The sequence below is a fragment of the Pezoporus occidentalis genome, unplaced genomic scaffold (genome assembly GCF_034315485.1).
Source record: "Pezoporus occidentalis ecotype Australia unplaced genomic scaffold, CSIRO_AGI_Poc_V1 ctg32, whole genome shotgun sequence".
NCBI lineage: Eukaryota > Metazoa > Chordata > Aves > Psittaciformes > Psittacidae > Pezoporus > Pezoporus occidentalis.
Genome location: NW_026915158.1, coordinates 295294 through 308741, shown reverse-complemented (window position 1 = coordinate 308741; position 13448 = coordinate 295294). Strand labels below are relative to the sequence as shown.

Here is a 13448-nt window from a genome sequence, read left to right as displayed (position 1 = left end):
GTTTTTGCTCTACTGGAAGTTACAAACCTTCTCCTTGTAGAGCACAAAGGAGTTAGAAGCAAAACCCAGCAGGAATGGGTGAAATGTGAATGCTGAAGAAGAAAAATATTTTGAGAGTGGTGTAGAATGCAAATGGACATTGGATGTATCAGGTTCCTTTCTCCTCACTGCTTTTCATACTGTACTTTAAGTTTTAGAAACAAAACGAGTGCTCACAGGATTAAAAATAGAGGTTCTGCTTCAAATAATGTGCATGTAGTTAATTCAGTGCTAAATTATATCTGATAATATATTCTTTGAAATAATTATAATGTTTTCTGTCTATACATGTCATCTTCACTGTATCTACTCTGTATCTAATGAAGATTTTTAGATAAGCCAATTGTATGGTTATATATATGCATGGCTGTGCTTTTAAGATATGACAAATACGCATCTAACAGTTCTTAGTTCAGCTAAAAATATATGCTGTGTTATTTGAGAATTAGTTCATGATCATACAATGAAACATCAAATCAAAATGCGTAAATCTAATGAGAAAGTAATTAAGGTGTTAAGATGGCTATTGCCAAAATTGAGCTACTACTTTGCTTCTTAATTTTCAGAGCTTAATTTTCAGCTAATTTTGTCCTAACTGAAGAAATAAGGAAGCAGAACACAAGAAGCTGGCTCTGTCTCCAAAACACCTTGCTATTTAAAAAGACTCAGGGGACACCATGCATGGAGATGACAAAACATATCACACAAGTGAGTGGACTAGGACTGGCTCAGATTTGTGAGCTTTTTTAGAGTTTCCTTTTAATGAATAAACGTCTCTGGCTCATGCTGTAGGCTAGACAAATTCCTCAGAGATCCTGAATAAGGGAAGAGGTATGATCTTGTGGGTCATTTCAGCAGAGATGCCCCTTTGTCCCTGGTGGCAGGGAGAAAGGCAGGCAATGTCCCTGCCAGAGCAGGCCAGTCAGCCTGTCTAGGACAAGGCTGGAGAAGGGGGTGGAAACAGACTTCTCAGTAGATTTTAAAAGGAAAAGAAGAAATGTAAATCTGACCTGCTAAGCTAAAAACAGGATGACATTGCCAGACGGAAGGTGATCTTTGGAAGAAGGTTTTGCAAAAGCAAAGTGAGAAGACCTTGTCATGAGCTTGGAGATGAGACACACCAACCGCCAGGGCTACACATGCTTTATGAAGGCAGGACCCAATATAAAGCCCAGATGAAAGAGAAGCAGCATCTGGGCACACATTCATGTGCACAGAATGAGAGGAAGAGAAGAATCAGGTTGGTGCTTGAATACCTCCAGCTGAAGCTCATCAGAAACCTCATTTTTTTCCTGGCTGTCTTCCCCTTACTGCCTGATATATTGCCCAGGTTTTTGCAAACTGGTTACAGGGTTTAATAAAACACACAGTTTTGCCACAGAGTCATTAGCAGGCTGAGTCACTAATATCTCCACCACTGCTGAGCTACAGGTCATTCATTCAGCCCATCCATTTTCTCCCAGACATGAGAGTACATGAAGCCCTTTTTAACATAACACCAATAAAAGCAGAAGCATTTCTAATGTTTACTGTGACCCGGTCCTAAAGACATCCTCATGTGTTCATGCATTTTATTAAAGGTGATGCATGAAATCACTTAGTGTACTTGACTCCTTTAAATACCTTGACAGAGAGGGAAATTACGATTTGTTTTCTGTATAAGCAAGAGCCATACTTGAATATACACATCCATGTGTATTAAAAGTCATATGCATGCAATTAAAAGTAATTGTTTTTACAAATTTAATCATGAGTCTTGTACCAAGTATTTTGCATGAAAAACAGGCAAGAGAATAAACAAAATGGTATTAAATAGCCTATTGCCCAAAGACTGTGAAAAACATTCTATATGTGGGCTTATACAGACAGTATTTTTGGAAAAATTATGCGCTAGTTCAAGGGCCACTTTCTTGTTCAGTGCACACAGTCAAGTCTTCTGGAACTCATGACTACTCAAAGCCTTTAATGAGAGCTGAGCACATTAGTCAGAATAACCTAATCACTCTGTCTTTGAAGATAAACAGCTTTTCTTGCTCATTCCCACAAACACTGAAATGCAGAGACACTAGGAGTGTCATCATCATGTAAGACACTTGCTTTTAAATCTATTCTTAATACAAGGCTGACCTGAGGTATGTTTCAGAAATCTTTCTCTTTGTCTGCTCTAATTCATCAGAATCCTTTCACCTCAAGCTACCACATTTATACATCAAAACTGTATTTTTTAAGAAAGGTGTCACTTTTAAGGCATGCATCTTTTCAGGAAAATGTCAGGGATGTTATACCTGGGTGTCCTTCTACCCAAGAGGCCAACAGAGCCTGAACAATGAAGCAAACAAGACAGCTAATCAATAGCAGTCACAGCACTATGTTTTATCCTCCAACATCTTCATTTTCAACTTGGTACACATCATTACAATAGGAAAACAGGGCAGTCAATCTCCATTAGGTTCAAGCACTGCTTGAAAGAATTAATTTGGCTGCCTTAAAATGATGATAAAACTGCATGCCCTTAAACTTTTAAAATTTATTCTAAATTTGCACAAAAGACTTGTATAGGCAGATTGCCTAGATATGAAGGCAGGGGCATACTGACTTGTTTTTTTTCCCTGTTGGCACAATGTATTTCTTACTGTGATGATTTTTCTGAGCATTGGAATACATCCTCTAAATTTTTTTCAGGCTTTGGTGTAAAGCAATTTCACAAGTACCTGTGTAACTAATCAGATTGGAGGTTCACAATGCCAATTTCTCAGAAGTATGTCAGTGGCACTGAGTCTCATTGCTAGCTCTAAAAAAATATCCTTTAAATTTGGGATTTTCAAAGGAGCCAAGGGATTTAGTTGTCCATAAGCCACTCAAATACGAGTGATGAGGACCAGACTCCCTTTGGCTATTTTGACAAATCCATTTCAAGTAACTACTCATTTTCACATTTAATTTGAGTTCAAAGGAGTCAAAGTTACGATTCTCTCCCTCCTCCATGCTGACTGCTTTCAGCATCTGGCACTGAACACTGACCTTATGTCATTCGCACGTGCATGCATATATGCATATGAATACACACGCGAATACATACAGGGAAAATCACTAAAATGGGCTGGCATATGGCAAGAAGCCTTGCTGGCGCTTCAGACACATATGCTGGCACTTGCCACAGAGTGAACGGGATAGAAATGAAAAGCATGCAGAGACTTCTTTCTAAGTCTCCCTCCCTCTGCGCCTGTTAACATCCTTGTATTTCCTATATTTAGCAGAGGATGCACACACAACTTGGTCCAGTACAACCTTTCCTCACCTGACAAGATAAACTGCAGGGGGAACACTGTTCATGCAGCCAGAATCAAAACAATTTTGTGTCCAGGGCTAGTTCAAAGTAAAACTGGGTAGTCTTCCAGTTACTAATTATTATGTGGTTCTGCTTGGTCAGACATGTTGATTTTAATTACGAGTAGAGAAATCTGCTCATATATAAACAGCCCCATGTTTCAAAACTTCAGCCAATTTTGAACTCATTGGTAAATAGATTTTCTTTTGGTCTTGGGGTAATAAGCAATCAATATTCAGTCTTCAGGCATGAACTCTCAGAAACAGGACTTAAGTAGAAGGAAAAATGTGAGGAATGCTCCTGTCAGAAAATTTATTCCAGATCTGCAATGTACTTAGTACTTTCCGGCAGTACTTTATTTAGGATTTTCAAAATACACTTCATTTTCAGCACATTTAAACTATATATATGGCATTACAGATATAAGCCAGGCAAATAAGATAGAACTTTTCAGTGTTTTGGAGGAGCTGCACACCAGGAAAGGCCTCTGGGAAAACAAGTATTGCAACAATTGGGAAGTATAGCTACATCATCTAGCAGCCATTCTGAATGGATTTTAGTCTGTTTTCTCTCTTTTGTCCTATGGCAAAATTTTTTTCAATATTAGGCTCAGCACGAGAATACTTGTAGGTTAGCCTCTTGTACACTGCCCTGTTTATAGCTTCAGGGCATTACAATGACTGTCCCAGTGTTTTCGAAATTTCTGGAAAGTTATCTGCTCCCAGATCTTTCTTTTTTAAGGCAATTCTATTATACCTATACAGCTTGAAATAGGTTTGTGGTTTGGTTTTGTTTTTAATATTATATACCCCTGAAGTGAAGGTCATGAATAACCTGTGGTCTACATGGAGTTTATGCAATGTCTAACTTTAAAACCACGCAAGCATGCATTTTAGTTTTCATCTGGATTAGAACTTTTACTTAAAACTTTAGTGGTTTTCATACAAATTCTGAAAATATATTTTAATTTCTCTTGAAGGGAAGTGATTTTCTGGGTTACATAAATGTAATGAAGCTATGGAATTCCTTTACTCTAGAGAAAATTAATCCTTTGGCAGGTGTTAAGAAGGAGGAAATGTACAGTGAGATAATTCTCTCTGGATAATTTAGTGATTACCAAGGGATGCAGCTAGAAAGGAATGAAAAAAAAACATAGAAAATGTATTTTTTTATATGTTAGATGAGCTTGCTGAACACTTCAGTACCAGGAAACAGGAAAGAGTGAAAAGCCCTTGGAGAGAATTTTATTCACAGAAGACCTATGCTTTACCGAAGACTCACTGCAGTACTTGCAGTACTGGCTAGAGCTTGTGCCGGCTTTTCACACCTTTTGGTCTACATCCTAAATATGTACAGGCTGACTGAGCCTTTTTGGTTTCTCTTAATAGGAGCATTGAAGTACAGTTCCATCAAGGAACCATAAATGTGTATCATTAGTACTTCCTGATGGCAGATTGTGTTTCTGTATGAGCAATGTCAGTGGAAGCCAGAATAAGCCTGTTTGAGATAAGGACTGAACAAAGTAACAGCTGAAGGCTTAACAACCAAGTTAAAGTATTCAGTTATCAGTTATTTTTATGGTGAAGTTTGGTGAAGAGAGTTCAAGATTTAAATCTAGATGTGGATGAAATAACGTTAAGATAGTTCAGTTCAAAAATGAGCACATTTATCCCAGGGAGAAAAAGAAAGGTCAAGGAATAATAACATTTCAAACTTCAAACTATGGCTTCTTTTTTACCAGTTCCTGCAATTTTTTTCAGGTCTCAAATATTCTGCTACTGAAAAGGTCATTCATTTTCCAAGATAACTTCCCTAAGGAGCTTCACTGTTTTATATAAACATGCCGAAGCAGGTACCCTGCATATGCATTTCAAATTTACATTCTGATTTTTTATGCACAGGTGAGTGACATGGGTGCTGTTCAGTAAGAGGCTAGCATACAAAACAGTAAGAAAGCTACTTTATACCTTGTGTTTTCCAGTTATCCCTTTCATTCCACCTATCTTCTTCATCTTTGTCCATCCGCAGAAGGGATAACAGAGGCACATGAAATCTTCCAAGCTGTGTAGTGTCTGTTAGTCCATCCTTGCCAAATCCTGGGACAAACACCCTATAACTCAGAGTACATAAGTATGGTATGGCCATGGAATAGATACCTGATGGACCCTTCCTGTCCCCCCTGTCCACCTGGAATGAACCCACCTTTTTTGGTGCATGGTGAACTTTGACTTTCTTGACCATCTCTGTCCCTAATACTAGACTAGTTTGGGACTTCCTACCTTACAGATTTTGACACCATGGGCTCCTCTCAATTTAGCACAACTGTAAGTTGCTATCTGCTGTACTTTGTCCAGACACTCTTTGGGTGAGATCGCCCAAATTGGGAACTCCACATTTCCCTCAGGAACTTGCTTAAATCTTAGCCTTCTAAGTCAGTTTTTATAAATTCAAAGCTTCCAGAGATAAGAGAGAGAAAATTTTCTTCCACAAGTGTATGTAATTCCTGTTACTGCTTGCGGGAGTTAGATCTGTTTATGGGGTGAAGTATGTAACCTGTTGTATACTTTAATTTCCTCTCAGGTCACTCATCTCTTCCATCCTTGTCTCAGAATAACTGGAAATACAAGACTAAGGAACATCCTAGCTGTCGCACAAAGTAGATGTCAACAATATCAGTATTAAAAAAAATTACATGTTATGCTGTTTCAAATGCAGAGTTAGTGTGAAAAAGAACACACAATGGTGTGTTATGCCTCATTTAAAACCAGACACACTCTTCTGCCAAGATTCGTGTCACTGGCATTTGTAGATGTGTGGTCTTTCCCCTTTTACTTTTTGCAAGGTTTAAACTTAAGTCTTTTTGGTTTTCCTTCTGGTTTTTGTATTTGGGGGTTTTTGTTGTTTGGGTTTTTTTGTGTTTTTTTTTTTGAAACAAAGGTCACTTACTTAGCCACAGATAAATAAAAATTCAAGCATCCCCAGAAAATCAATAAAGATACTAAAAATCTAAGTTGATAATAAATTTTTGTTCCCCCTTCACATAGCTCATGAATGTCAGTATTTACTGGAACCACTGTAATATCAAATATTTCAGAAGAGTATTGATTTTGCCACTGAAGTGTGACTAAAGGGATAAATAAACTGCTCTTGGGGTCAATCGACCCATTTATCTTTGCTGTTATTTTATAAAAAGTCAAAGCAGCATAAACTTTGATAAATAAATGTTATCGTGGAAGAAATACTATACATATGAAGATTTTGAGAACAATGTGAAAAAATCTACTCTGCCAGCACTGAGCTGAAAAATCAGGATTATATTTATGCTGCTCTGAGTACTAACAAGGAGAACAAAATATGTCTTTTCACTATTGATGCACAACGCAGAGTTTACAATTCTGGATGTGTCTCAGTGAATTAGGATGAGTGTTACCATATGTAAACTAGAATATTCCACAAGATAGGAAATATTCATGATGGGAAAAGAAAAGGGAGAAGAACCTTCATTTGCAATGAATCTGAACCACAGTTCTACTGATGCTTTCTGCTATTTAAAAAATAAAGCATTTGGCAACAGATGAGGTATTCAAGTTGATAAGTAATGAGAATGCTTGGAAGTGGCTTTATGTAGCTTTAATTGTAAGAAGGATAATAGTTACTTCAAGAAGTCACAATGATATTACAAAGATTACAGTGCAAAAGTCATGCAGAGCCTGCCACAATGTGATTATGATGTGAATTTAAGGTGTTAAGAGAATATTAAGACAAATATGAGGTTTGTGCAAGACATAAGAAAGTGCTGTCATTGTGAGAAATTATGAGTCCAATTTGTAAAGCTATATATGTAAATCAACAGGAAAAAGATGCAATGATATCAAGGAAAAATGACAGAAAAGGTGTATAACCCTTTTTCATGTGATACCTAGGTAATAGGTGGGTGTTATCCACCTGAATTAAGGTATTCAGAAACTAGACACCTCAGCTCATGGCTAGTCACTCTCCCTCTCTCACAGTCAACGGAAAGAAGCAGACTCAGAGCTGTTCATATTCTAAGATCTGTGCCTAAGAAACACTGGATGAATTGCCCTTTGGAGCTACTCGTTTTCATCTTTTGATTACAAAAGGAGTCAAGGATAGACTTGGACTTCCAAATTTTAGACACTGCAAACGAAGGGAAGTGAATCCAATGCAATGTATCATTGTCAGAAAGACAGTGATAAGAAAGACATCCTAGACTCACCTAATGTGGTAGATCAGTAGGTGTTCAAAAGGCAAAGCTGCTTTTCCTGTAGTCATCACAACAAACAAACAAACAAACCCCCCAGAATAAACCAACAAAAACCAAACAACCAACCACCAAAAACCAAAACGGGGACAGGCGGACGGTTTTCAACTTTAAGCAGTTTGAAATGGTTGCACGAATCTGAATGAAGATATCACTGATGAGACTGGAATGAAACCTTTTTTTTTTTTTTTCCTTAAAATGTGGGTTCATGGCTCCACAGCAGCTCTAAGAAACACAGGGGAATGCTACTGAGGAGACACCACCCTTTTGCCAATGGGAAAGCACAGGGCTGATCAAAACAATCAAGGTCCTGATTTTACCTCAAGCAGCATACTAAAATTTGCAAGGCAGTGAGTTCCCTGCCCTCTCTGAAGAACAAGCATTCTGAGAAGAGCTCCTCATCTAAAGTACTGCACCTAAAGGGGTCAGAATGGGAGACAGGGAGAAGAAGAAATGAGGACAGTAAATGATATGAAAACTTCACCAGGAGCAGCCACAGAAGTCTACTGCAAGAGGCAGAGGTGCTTTCTTATGAAAGAAGAGGTGAGACACAGAGGTTTTGAAAGTCTGCAGGACTACAAAAGCACAGTTAGATAAATAAAAGCTGCTGATGGGAAAAAAGGATTATGTTAGGTAGTTAATAGAAAGAAACTAAAAGGCATGAAGAAAAGGAGAGCTAATAAAAACTGACAAAACTTAGTAAACAAGCAAGTTTCCTTTTGGTTTAGCATGTAAACTTCTACCGAAAGAAATACATTGACAGTTCAGGATTGTGCTTTTTAATCTCCATGAAACAAACTCTGATTTGACATCTCAATTGATATCTGAGAAATACCACTGAAACCTGGTCTTGCAAGATAGACCTTATGGCTGACCTGAGTCCTTCTAGGCCCTACTGCCTAAGGGCAAAGTAAGGTAGCCCTTACATATCCTACATCTTACGTAGCTGTGCCACAGACAAGTCAAGGCAATGAGAGCTGACGTCCAAGCTTCTTCTGGCGACATCAGGCTCCACAACCCACCCAGCTCTTTAGATGACCATCTAGATCCACTGGACATATATCATTTGCCTCAGAGTCCTAAGAGAAGAATCTGGGAGTTGTTCACCTGCAAATTCTGTATTTGAAAAGTGAGGGTAGAAACACTAACTCACTGAATAGGCTTCTACAGTGACAGAGCCTTAATGAAAGCCAATGAAAGCAGCTACTGTTTTTGGCTACTGAGTGGCAAAAGTCACCTGTTTGCAGGCAACCTCCCCTTGCAGAGCAGAGATGACTACCAGACAACTGTCATGTACAGTTTTCCTGCAGTGACACAGCTACATGCCATCTCCTGCACATGAACTCAGCTGGGGAGGGGTTGGACTAGATGATCTTTGAAGGCCCCTTCCAACCTAAACTATTCTATGATTCTGTTTTTCAATAATGAGGATCAGCCAACTTTAGGGTCCTTCTCAGGCACTCAACATGACTGTTTCTAGTGAAATATGCTTCAATAACACTGTTTGAATCTCCCCATGTGTATGACTTCAGTTTACTGAATCAAATAGTTCCAGGTGCTAAAGAAAACCATCTACAGCCAATTACTACATATTCATCCTGTTTAGCGACTAGCAAAGAGCAACTTAACATCAGTCAAAATCACCTATCAGTATTTTATTTCATTCAGTCAGAAGAAAGAAAAGGAGATAGAAATACTGTGCACAGCATATGTGTGTTTTACTGTCTGTCCTGCCAGTAACAGTTGCCAAGTGGTGATTTATTTGCTTCAGCAAACCATTAATTTTCCAACAGTAACTGGAAACAAACAGTAGAGCTACAAGATTTTCCATGTTCCAGCAACAATATTCATGTATGATACACAAACATTTTTCAGGCATCAGGGTATGTTCAGTAGATATATTTCTGGTATAAATCTACTTCTTTCCCAAAATTTTTTACTGCCCACTGATTCATATATGACACAATGCACGCTTCGTGTGACCTGGGGTGCTGTTTTGGTTCCTGAAATGGATAACACAACTCTTCTCTGTGATGCCATTCTGTAAAGACCATGTGTTTGGGAAAGACGGCAAATAAGCCACAACTCTGAGAGGAAAAATCAGTCCCACAGCTGCTATATGAGATACTACTTCACTACTGTGCTTTGATATAAACCTGGCTTAACACCAACATATTGTCAAATGCTTGTTGTTGCAAAGCTTTGAAGAAGCAGCATGTTTCTGAGGAAAAACATAAAGGACAGGGAAGACAACTGACTCGAAAGAGGATAGAAATTCTGCAACCGGGGGAGAAAAGAGCCACTGCTGGGCACAGCTCTGCAGATTTACCCTGAGACAGTGGCAGAGGGATGCAGGGTGTGGTAAGGGCACAGGCAGGCTCAAGGGATGTTGCCCACTCCCAGCAATGAGAGGTAAACCTCCCTCCCCAGCAAGGCAGATAGCAAGTCTTTGCTGACTCTCACAGAGGAAGAATCAGGGGCAGTGAAGCTGCCTCGCCTCGGTTGTTTTGACATATGCCATGCCCATCAGTTATTTTTAAATCATGTCATTTGACAAATGTACTGAATTCATTCACAATTTCTGATTTGCAAGTTGAGTTTCTCTGGTACTTCTAGGAATCGGTGCAAATGGTAGCACAATGATTTCTGGTTTACCTTTTAAAAACTCATGACTCTTCTTACTTATCTGTTCTATTTGCTGGGAGCTGTGTTAAAGACTGCAATAAACAAGCAAAATAATCAACTCATTCACTTTCTTACAATTTAAGCAACATATTATTTAAGAGTTAAGGCATTAAAGTCTCAGTCCTGAAAACATGCTCTTGGGATCAGTTTGCTTTGAAGTCATCTTCAAAGTTAGGCAGGTGTACAAAGGTCTGAAGGATCAGATCCTAGAAAAGTTTTATCTTTATTGTAATGGTGAGCAATAATCATAATGAATCTGTTTGTTATTCTATCATATGTTAAAATACAGCACCTATTCAACTGCCACCAGAAAAGTAATCGTATTTCAGTGTTTGCATTCTCTTCATTTGATAAATGTGTTTGCTTTATACATTTGCTTTATACAGTGAAAGAGTACTAAAGCAAGCCTGGTTAACATCATTTTTGGAAGCGTACAGGAATTGTTCTTTGGGAGGTTTCATTCCTGTCAGTATTGAAGTATTATGAAAAGCAAAATGAACATATGGTTAAGACAATTTAAATGCGCCTCCAATGCACAAATGAAGCCACTTAGCTACATCAGTTAAAAACCAAAAATCCCAGATCTTCTCTTTTAGCTTGGTCTGGCTATGTTACAATCATGAACACCACCTATATTATCAGCTTGGTTTCTGATATCACAAATAACAGAAAAATCAATTATTTCAGAAGGCTGCTGATTATTCACATTGCTTGATCCAATAATCAAAGTAGGTCATTGAGGATCTGGCCCTGGCTACCAGCACAACAGCACAAGGCAGAATTTTGCCCTTGTACACAGACTGCAAAAGCCACGGCAAGCATCTGAGATCTCTAGCAAGGATGAAATCTGTCCTTAGGCCCACTCAACCGGCCACACAGAAGTAGGATTTATTTAGTCTCTTTGTTTCTTTGACATAACTAGTGCTATTTTTTTTCAGTTAGTAGCATCATAAAGGCTGCTTAATTTCCTCATAATACCTCCAGAAACTGAAGACCTCTTCATTGCTCTTGGCCATTTAGATAAATTCTCCACTTTCCCTCCAAAGAATCATGATATCAGCACAAATTCCAGATAAAACTTAACTGTTACTGATTCAGTTTCCTGGAAAAAACAGCACATTAAAGAAGGAGCAGATGTTACTCTGCTGAATGACAACTTGTGTTAAAACGTGAATATTCAGAGCACTATTTCCTCTCAGCCCCAAGCTGATTCTAGGAATCTGCTAAAAGGTCTTTAAACAGCAATGAAATTCAGTGCCATGACTTCAAGGATTACTATGCTTTGCACATGAACATTTGGGCAACAGACACACAACAAACTCTGGCTGAACAAACCACAGTTAAATATTTCAAGGGAAGAGTAAGAATAAAAGCAAACCAGCTCCCTCCTCAAACCCAAAACAGTCCAACAGAAGCCCAGCATGTAAAAATGATTTTGAAATGCATGCTTCTTCTGGAGCCAAGGTGTATATAAGAAATAGCAGGAAATTAATCATCAAAAGCCTGTTTTGTTCAGCAACGGCTGCAGTCCCTTAAACCTGCAATTCATGCCCCCCTCCTTGCTAAAGGGGAATTATCTTCCTCCTGCAGAATGTCACTCGCAGGTGGTAGAGACTCACTTAAATTGAAGCATCCACACTCACATCATCTTGATTCACATGAAAGTCACCAGAGAGAAAAGTGCACTGAGAATGTGTCACTCATTTGGCCGGTTTTAGCTGTCTGCCTTAAGTGAACTGAGACCGATGAGTCCCTTTTTCTCTCCTGTGACAGCGAGGAGAGTCTAGACAATTAGCTCAGATGTCAACACTGAGAATTTGCACCTGATCAGATGAATCCCATATTTACAAACCACAGTGGAAAAGGGGAAATGAGTTGGTTCTTTGTGTGGAAAGATTTGGGCAATAACTTCAAACACGTAAGAAAATCAATCGCCAGCACCATGTAGGACAAGCTGGCTTACTGATTTACTGGCTATCATTACTTGAAACTCCACCAAATCTGTACAACATTGCAAGGCACTCAGGTATTAAATAAATATTGTGAATAATTGTAGTTAAAAAAAGTATTAATACAAAACAATATTAAAATACATGTTTTAAGTTTATTTGCTAAGACTTTAATGGAAAAGGAAAGTCTACTGATGCCATTATGTCTCAGCTTTGCACACAAAGTGAAGAGGCTACAGAAGCCTAAACAGAAATTTACTTTGGCCAACAAAGGAAAAGAATCTCTATGTAAGTCTAGGCTCAAAAGGTCTCCTGAGTATCACAGTCTATCTGTCTTTTCTGGAGCATGGGTGTCCAAAACACAGGCTGCCTCCCGTGCCAGCCATGCAGGTTCCTGACCTGGCACTGGATCTTTAGGTCCCGCTGCTAGTAAACCTGCAGCCTTCTAGGTGCATCTTTCTGCTGGTATCAATACCTAATAAACTGCATTGCTGTGGAGCTGAGAAACTCTGCCTCTCCTCTAGCTAAGGCTTTTCTGTGTGTCTGGACTGTTTAGAAGATGGGCAGAGAAGAAAGGAAATTCATTTTATTGATGAATCTAAGTGTTCCAAATCATTAACATCAGTTGAGCAGATGCTACTAAAATGACAATATTTTGCTCAGGCATTTAAGCTGTTCAAAGCACACCCTGTTCTCCTCTCCCTTCTCTTGGAAGACTGACAGTTCATGAACTGCTCATTAACCAGGTCAGCTGAACACCCTTTCCAACTGTGTGCAAGTCAATTTGAGTTAACTGGATAATAATCATACCTTAACAATCTTTGCTGACTTCATATTTTATTCAGTCTGGTATTCATAGAATCAGAATCATTTAGACTGGAAACGACCCTTAAGACCACTGAGACTAACTGTTACCCTAACACTTCCAAATCCACCACTAAACCATGTCCTTACGTGCCACAGCTACATGCCTTTTAAATACCTCCAGGACTGGTGACTCCACCACCTCTCTGGGAACCCTGTTGAAACACTTGAGAACCCTTTCTGGTGAAGAATTTTTTCCTAATAGCCAATCTAAACCTCCCCTGGTGCAACTTGAGGCCATTTCCTCTTGTTCTATCACTCGTTACCTGGGAGAAGAGACCAACCCCCACCTTGCTCCATC

At 38.9% G+C, this 13448-nt stretch overlaps 1 protein-coding gene across 4 annotated transcripts in view; it reads right to left on the bottom strand.

The window, feature by feature from the left end:
* AFF3 (ALF transcription elongation factor 3) overlaps nucleotides 1-13448 on the bottom strand; it is a 321011-nt gene that overhangs the window by 194381 nt on the left and 113182 nt on the right. The gene's annotated exons all lie outside the window — the stretch shown is intronic.